The sequence below is a fragment of the Triticum aestivum genome, chromosome 1B, assembly GCF_018294505.1.
Source record: "Triticum aestivum cultivar Chinese Spring chromosome 1B, IWGSC CS RefSeq v2.1, whole genome shotgun sequence".
Classification (NCBI taxonomy): domain Eukaryota; kingdom Viridiplantae; phylum Streptophyta; class Magnoliopsida; order Poales; family Poaceae; genus Triticum; species Triticum aestivum.
This window is the reverse complement of record NC_057795.1, coordinates 432,299,413-432,308,556: the sequence shown is the minus strand read 5'-3', so window position 1 is coordinate 432,308,556 and position 9,144 is coordinate 432,299,413.

The following is a 9,144-nucleotide window of genomic DNA, read 5'->3' as shown; positions in this document are numbered from 1 at the left end:
CCACGCCTTGATCCAGCAAGGAGAGAGGGAGAGGTTGAGGAAGACTCCGTCCAGCAGTAGCACAACGGCATGGTGGTGGTGGAGGAGCGTGGCAATCCTGCAGGGCTTCGCCAAGCACCGCGCGAGAGGAGAAGGGAGAGAGGTAGGGCTGCACCGGGGAGAGGTCAAAACTCATGTGTTGGCAGCCCTCAAGACCTCCACTATATACAGGGGAGAGGGAGGGGGGGTGCGCCCCCTCTAGGGTTTCCACCCCAAGGTGTGCGGCAGCCCCAATCCCATCTAAGGGTGGCGGCCAAGGGGGGAGAGGGGGGAAACTTGCCCCCCAAGTTAGGTGGAAGCACCCCCTCCCCGAACCCTAGGCGCCTTGGGCCTTGGTGGGGGGGGGCACCAGCCCACCTGGGGCTGGTCCCCTCCCACACTTGGCCCATTCAGCCCTCTGGGGCCGGTGGCCCCACTTGGTGGACCCCCGGGACCCTCCCGGTGGTCCCGGTACGTTACCGATAAAACCCGAAACTTTTCCGGTGACCAAAACAGGACTTCCCATATATAAATCTTTACCTCCGAACCATTCCAGAACTCCTCGTGACATCCGGGATCTCATCCGGGACTCCGAACAACATTCGGTAACCACATACAAACTTCCTTTATAACCCTAGCGTCATCGAACCTTAAGTGTGTAGACCCTACGGGTTCGGGAGACATGTAGACATGACCGAGACGTTCTCCGGTCAATAACCAACAGCGGGATCTGGATACCCATGTTGGCTCCCACATGTTCCACGATGATCTCATCAGATGAACCACGATGTCAAGGACTCAATCGATCCCGTATACAATTCCCTTTGTCTAACGATATTGCACTTGCCCGAGATTCGATCGTCGGTATACCGATACCTTGTTCAATCTCGTTACCGGCAAGTCTCTTTACTCGTTCCGTAACACATCATCCCGTGATCAACCCCTTGGTCACATTGTGCACATTATGATGATGTCCTACCGAGTGGGCCCAGAGATACCTCTCCGTTTACACGGAGTGACAAATCCCAGTCTCGATTCGTGCCAACCCAACAGACACTTTCGGAGATACCTGTAGTGCACCTTTATAGCCACCCAGTTACGTTGTGACGTTTGGTACACCCAAAGCATTCCTACGGTATCCGGGAGTTGCACAATCTCATGGTCTAAGGAAAAGATACTTGACATTAGAAAAGCTTTAGCATACGAACTACACGATCTCTGTGCTAGGCTTAGGATTGGGTCTTGTCCATCACATCATTCTCCTAATGATGTGATCCCGTTATCAACGACATCCAATGTCCATGGTCAGGAAACCGTAACCATCTATTGATCAACGAGCTAGTCAACTAGAGGCTTACTAGGGACATGGTGTTGTCTATGTATCCACACATGTATCTGAGTTTCCTATCAATACAATTATAGCATGGATAATAAACGATTATCATGAACAAGGAAATATAATAATAACCAATTTATTATTGCCTCTAGGGCATATTTCCAACAGTCTCCCACTTGCACTAGAGTCAATAATCTAGTTCACATCGCCATGTGATTAACACTCACAGGTCACATCGCCATGTGACCAACATCCAAAGAGTTTACTAGTGTCATTAAACTAGTTCACATCATCATGTGATTAAGACTCAATGAGTTCTGGGGTTTGATCATGTTTTGCTTGTGAGAGAGGTTTTAGTCAACGGGTCTGCAACATTCAGATCCGTATGTACTTCGCAAATCTCTAGGTCATATTGTAAATCCTGCTTCCACGCTCCACTTGGAGCTATTCCAAATGGTCGCTCCACTATACGTATCCGGTTTGCTACTCAGAGTCACTCGGATAGGTGTTAAAGCTTGCATCGACGTAACCCTTTACGCCGAACTCTTTGTCACCTCCATAATCGAGAAACATGTCCTTATTTACTCCAAGGACAATTTTTGACCGCTGTCCAATGATCCATTCCTGGATCATTCTTGTACCCCTTGACTGACTCATGGCAAGGCACACTTCCGGTGCGGTACACAGGATAGCATTCTATAGAGCCTACGTCTGAAGCATAGGGGACGACCTTCGTCCTTTTTCTCTATTCTGCCGTGGTCGAGCTTTAAGTCTGAACTTCATACCTTACATCTCAGGCAAGAACTCCTTCTTTGACTGATCCATCTTGAACACCTTCAAGATCATGTCAAGGTACGTGCTCATTTGAAAGTACTATTAAGCATTTTGATCTATCTTATAGATCTTGATGCTTATCATTCAAGTAGCCTAATCCAGGTTTTCCATTGAAAAACACTTTTCAAATAACCCTATATGCTTTCTAGAAATTCTACATCATTTCTGATCAACAATATGTCAATAATATATACTCATCAGAAATTCTATAGTGCTCCCACTCACTTCTTTGGAAATACAAGTTTATCATAAACTTTGTATAAACCCAAAATCTTTGATCATCAAAGTGCACATTCCAACTCCGAGATGCTTACTCCAGTCCTTAGAAGGATCGCTGGAGCCAGCATACCTTTTAGCATCCTTAGGATCGACAAAACTTTCTGATTGTATCACATACAACCTTTCCTTACGAAAACTGGTAAGGAAACTCGTTTTGACATCCATCTGCCAGATTTCATAAATGCAGCTAATGCTAACATGATTCCGACAGACTTAAGCATCGCTACGGATGAGAAAATCTCATCGTAGTCAACTCCTTGAACTTGTGAAAAACTCTTCGCCACAAGTCGAGCTTCATAGACGGTGACATTACCGTCCACGTCCGTCTTATTCTTAAAGATCCATTTATCTCAATGGCTTGCCGATCATCGGGCAAGTCCACCAAACTCCATGCTTTGTTCTGATACATGGATCCTATCTCGGATTTCATGGCTTCTAACCATTTGTCGGAATATGGGCCCACCATTGGTTCTCCATAGCTCGTAGGTTCATTGTTGTCTAGCAACATGACCTTCAATACAGGATCACCGTACCACTCCGAAGCAGTACGCGTCCTTGTCGTCCTACGAGGTCCGGTAGTGACTTGATCTGAAGCTTCATGATCACTATCATAAGCTTCCACTTCAATTGGTGTAGGTGCTACAGGAACAACTTCCTGTGCCCTGCTACACACTAGTTGAAGTGACGGTTCAATCCTCATCAAGTCTCCACCATCCTCCCACTCAACTTTTCGAGACAAACTTTTCCTCGAGAAAGGACCCGATTCAAGAAACAATCACTATTGCTTTCGGATCTGAATTAGGAGGTATACCCAACTGTTTTGGGTGTCCTATGAAGATGCATTTTATCCGCTTTGGGTTCGAGCTTATCAACCTAAAACTTTTTCACATAAGCGTCGCAGCCCCAAACTTTTAAGAAATGACAGCTTAGGTTTCTCTAAACCACAGTTCATACGGTGTCATCTCAACGGAATTATGTGGTGCCCTATTAAAGTGAGTGCGGTTGTCTCTAATGCCTAACCCATAAACGATAGTGGTAATTCGATAAGAGACATCATGGCACGCACCATATCCAATAGGGTGCAACTATGATGTTCGGACACACCATCACACTATGGTGTTCCAGGTGGTATTAATTGTGAAACAATTTCCACAATGTCTTAATTGTGTGCCAAACTCGTAACTCAGATACTCATCTCTATGATCATATCATAGACATTTTATCCTTTTGTCACAATGATCTTCAACTTCACTCTGAAATTACTTGAACCATTCAATAATTCAGACTTGTGTTTCATCAAGTAAATATACTCAACATCTACTCGAATCATCTGTGAAGTAAGAACATAACGATATTCACTGCATGCCTCAGCACTCATTGGGCTGCACACATCAAAAATGTGTTACTTCCAATAAGTTGCTATCTTGTTCCATCTTACTGAAAACGAGGCTTTTCAGTCATCTTGCCCATGTGGTATGATTTGCATATCTCAAGTGATTAAAAATCAAGTGAGTCCAAACGATCCATCTTGAATGGAGTTTCTTCATGCGTATACACCAATAGACATGGTTCGCATATCTCAAACTTTTCAAAAACGAGTGAGTCCAAAGATCCATCAACATGGAGCTTCTTCATGCGTTTTATACCATTATGACTTACATGGCAGTGCCACAAGTAAGTGGTACTATCATTACTATCTTATATCTTTTGGCATGAAAATGTGCATCACTACGATCGAGATTCAATAAACCATTCCTTTAGGTGCAAGACCATTGAAGGTATTATTCAAATAAATAGAGTAACCATTATTCTCCTTAAATGAATAACCGCATTGCGATAGACATAATCCAATCATGTCTATGCTCAACGCAAACACAAATAACTATTCAGGTTTAATACTAATCTTGATGGTAGAGGGAGCGTGCGATGTTTGATCACATCAAACTTGGAAACACTTCCAACACATATCGTCAGCTCACCTTCAGCTAGTCTCCGTTTATTCCGTAGCTTTTATTTCGAGTTACTAACACTTAGCAACCGAACCGGTATCTAATACCCTGGTGCTACTAGGAGTACTAGTAAAGTACACATTAACATAATGTATATCCAATATACTTCTATCGACCTTGCCAGCCTTCTTATCTACCAAGTGTCTAGGGTAATTCTGCTCCAGTGGTTGTTCCCCTTATTACAGAAGCACTTAGTCTCGGGTTTGGGTTCAACCTTGGGTTTCTTCACTAGAGCAGCAGCTGATTTGCCGTTTCATGAAGTATCCCTTCTTGCCCTTGCCCTTCTTGAAACTAGTGGTTTCACCAACCATCAACAATTGATGCTCCTTCTTGATTTCTACTTTCGCGGTGTCAAACATCGCGAATACCTCAAGGATCATCATATCTATCCCTGATATGTTATAGTTCATCACGAAGCTCTAGCAGCTTGGTGGCAATGACTTTGGAGAAACATCACTATCTCATCTGGAAGATCAACTCCCACTCGATTCAAGTGATTGTTGTACTCAGACAATCTGAGCACAAGCTCAACGATTGAGCTTTTCTCCCTTAGTTTGCAGGCTAAGAAAATCGTCGGAGGTCTCATACCTCTTGACGTGGGCACGAGCCTGAAATCCCAATTTCAGCCCTTGAAACATCTCATATGTTCCGCGACGTTTCGAAAACGTCTTTGGTGCCTCAACTCTAAACCGTTTAACTGAACTATCACGTAGTTATCAAAACGTGTATGTCCGATGTTCGCAACATCCACAGACGACGTTTGGGGTTCAGCACACTGAGCGGTGCATTAAGGACATAAGCTTTCTACTGTCCGCATAATCGCTACTGTCAACTTTCAACTATATTTTCTCTAGGAACATATCTAAACAGTGGAACTAAAGCGCGAGCTTACGACATAATTTGCAAAGATCATTTGACTAAGTTCAAGATAATTAAGTTCATCTTATGAACTCCCACTCAGATAGACATCCCTCTAGTCATCTAAGTGATTACATGATCCGAGTCAACTAGGCCGTGTCCGATCATCACGTGAGACGGACTAGTCATCATCGGTGAACATCTTCATGTTGATCGTATCTACTATACGACTCATGCTCGACCTTTCGGTCTCTGTGTTCCGAGGCCATGTCTGTACATGCTAGGCTCGTCAAGTTAACCCTAAGTGTTTTGCGTGTGTAAATCTGTCTTACACCCGTTGTATGTGAACGTAAGAATCCATCACACCCGATCATCACGTGGTGCTTAGAAGCGACGAACTTTAGCAACGGTGCATAGTTAGGGGAGAACACTTCTTGAAATTGTTGTAAGGGATCATCTTATTTACTACCGTCGTTCTAAGCAAATAAGATGCATAAACATGATAAACATCACATGCAATCAAATAGTGACATGATATGGCCAATATCATTTTGCTCCTTTTGATCTCCATCTTTGGGGCTCCATGATCATCATCGTCACTGGCATGACACCATGATCTCCATCATCATGATCTCCATCATCGTGTCTCCATGAAGTTGTCTCGCCAACTTATTACTTCTACTACTATGGCTACCGGTTAGCAATAAAGTAAAGTAATTACATGGCGTTGTTCAATGACACGCAAGTCATACAATAAATAAAGACAACTCCTATGGCTCCTGCCGGTTGTCATACTCATCGACATGCAAGTCGTGATTCCTATTACAAGAACATGATCAATCTCATACATCACATATCATTCATCACATTCTTCTTGGCCATATCACATCACATAGCATACCCTGCAAAAACAAGTTAGACGTCCTCTAATTGTTGTTTGCATGTTTTACGTGGCTGCTATGGGTTTCTAGCAAGAACGTTTCTTACCTACGCAAAACCACAACGTGATATGCCAATTGCTATTTACCCTTCATAAGGACCCTTTTCATCGAATCCGTTCCGACTAAAGTGGGAGAGACTGGCACCCGCTAGCCACCTTATGCACCAAGTGCATGTCAGTCGGTGGAACCTGTCTCACGTAAGTGTACGTGTAAGGTCGGTCCGGGCCGCTTCATCCCACAATACCGTCGAAACAAGATTGGACTAGTAACGGTAAGCATATTGAACAAAATCAACGCCCACAACTACTTTGTGTTCTACTCGTGCAAAGAATCTACGCAATAGACCTAGCTCATGATGCCACTGTTGGGGAACGTAGCAGAAATTCAAAATTTTCCTACGTGTCACCAAGATCTATCTATGGAGAAACCAGCAACGAAGGGAAGAAGAGTGCATCTACATACCCTTGTAGATTTCTAAGCGGAAGCATTCAAGAGAACGGGGTTGAAGGAGTCGTACTCATCGTGATCCAAATCACCGGAGATCCTAGTGCCGAACGGACGGCACCTCCGCGTTCAACACACGTACAACCCGGTGACGTCTCCCACGCCTTGATCCAGCAAGGAGAGAGGGAGAGGTTGAGGAAGACTCCGTCCAGCAGAAGCACAACAGCATGGTGGTGGTGGAGGAGCGTGGCAATCCTGCAGGGCTTCGCCAAGCACCGCGAGAGAGGAGAAGGGAGAGAGGTAGGGCTGCGCCGGGGAGAGGTCAAAACTCATGTGTTGGCAGCCCTCAAGACCTCCACTATATATAGGGGAGAGGGAGGGGGGTGCTCCCCCTCTAGGGTTTCCACCCCAAGGGGTGCGGCAGCCCCAATCCCATCTAAGGGTGGCGGCCAAGGGGGGAGAGGGGGGAAACTTGCCCCCCAAGTTAGGTGGAAGCACCCCCTCCCCATACCCTAGGCGCCTTGGGCCTTGGTGGGGGGGCGCACCAGCCCACCTAGGGCTGGTCCCCTCCCACACTTGGCCCATGCAGCCCTCTGGGGCCAGTGGCCCCACTTGGTGGACCCCCGGGACCCTCCCGGTGGTCCCGGTACGTTACCGATAAAACCCGAAACTTTTCCGGTGACCAAAACAGGACTTCCCATATATAAATCTTTACCTCCGAACCATTCCGGAACTCCTCGTGACGTCCGGGATCTCATCCGGGACTCCGAACAACATTCGGTAACCACATACAAACTTCCTTTATAACCCCAGCGTCATCGAACCTTAAGTGTGTAGACCCTACGGGTTCGGGAGACATGTAGACATGACCGAGACGTTCTCCGGTCAATAACCAACAGCGGGATCTGGATACCCATGTTGGCTCCCACATGTTCCACGATGATCTCATCGGATGAACCACGATGTCAAGGACTCAATCGATCCCGTATACAATTCCCTTTGTCTAACGGTATTGCACTTGCCCGAGATTCGATCGTCGGTATACCGATACCTTGTTCAATCTCGTTACCGGCAAGTCTCTTTACTCGTTCCGTAACACATCATCCCGTGATCAACCCCTTGGTCACATTGTGCACATTATGATGATGTCCTACCGAGTGGGCCCAGAGATACCTCTCCGTTTACACGGAGTGACAAATCCCAGTCTCGATTCGTGCCAACCCAACAGACACTTTCGGAGATACCTGTAGTGCACCTTTATAGCCACCCAGTTACGTTGTGACGTTTGGTACACCCAAAGCATTCCTACGGTATCCGGGAGTTGCACAATCTCATGGTCTAAGGAAAAGATACTTGACATTAGAAAAGCTTTAGCATACGAACTACACGATCTCTGTGCTAGGCTTAGGATTGGGTCTTGTCCATCACATCATTCTCCTAATGATGCGATCCCGTTATCAACGACATCCAATGTCCATGGTCAGGAAACCGTAACCATATATCGATCAACGAGCTAGTCAACTAGAGGCTTACTAGGGACATGGTGTTGTCTATATATCCACACATGTATCTGAGTTTCCTATCAATATAATTATAGCATGGATAATAAACGATTATCATGAACAAGGAAATATAATAATAACCAATTTATTATTGCCTCTAGGGCATATTTCCAACACTACTATCTACCTTTAACTGGTATCTACTACATCCTTCCAATGCTATCTTGGTAACTAGTATCTACTCATGCATACACCTCTTACATTCAACCTTGTGTAGGTTGCATCATGGCATGAATTTCTTGATTAGTTCTTGTGATACTTGTTTCCCTTCTCAAAGCGTCTCAACAATGATCTCTTGTTGATAGTTGTGATGTCTTTGATGTTCGTTTGGTTGAAGCTCATTTATATACTATAAGATAATATCTAGCCATGTGCTATGTTTACAAGCAAATATCTTATTGGTATATCTATGACTTCCTTTTGGATATCTTGTTCCTTCTTGTTGTAACTATTTCAGGTGTACATCCTTCTTTGCAGATATATATCATCATGATTTCATCTACCTAGAACATTATACACTTGAGAGAAATTACATCTCTAGATGATATCCTTTCTTTCACGTCCACCTTGTCTTTCTTATGATTTTTCTTTGGTGGCTCCGTGAAAGCTTTTGCCTTGAGTGCGGGTCATATCTTGTTGCATCTTGATGCACTCTTGTGTGGTGAAGATTATTTTCCTCATGCTTGTCTTTACGAGGCTTTTGCCATCTTAATTGGTATCCCTCGTCTTGATAAGGCTTTCATCTTCTATCTTCACCATGGGTTGTCGCAAGCCTTGTTGTTAACTCACATTTTAGTGAGCTTGTGAACCCATTTGCTTGTTGGATGTGTGTGGGGACGACATGTCATGCACCATGTATCTCA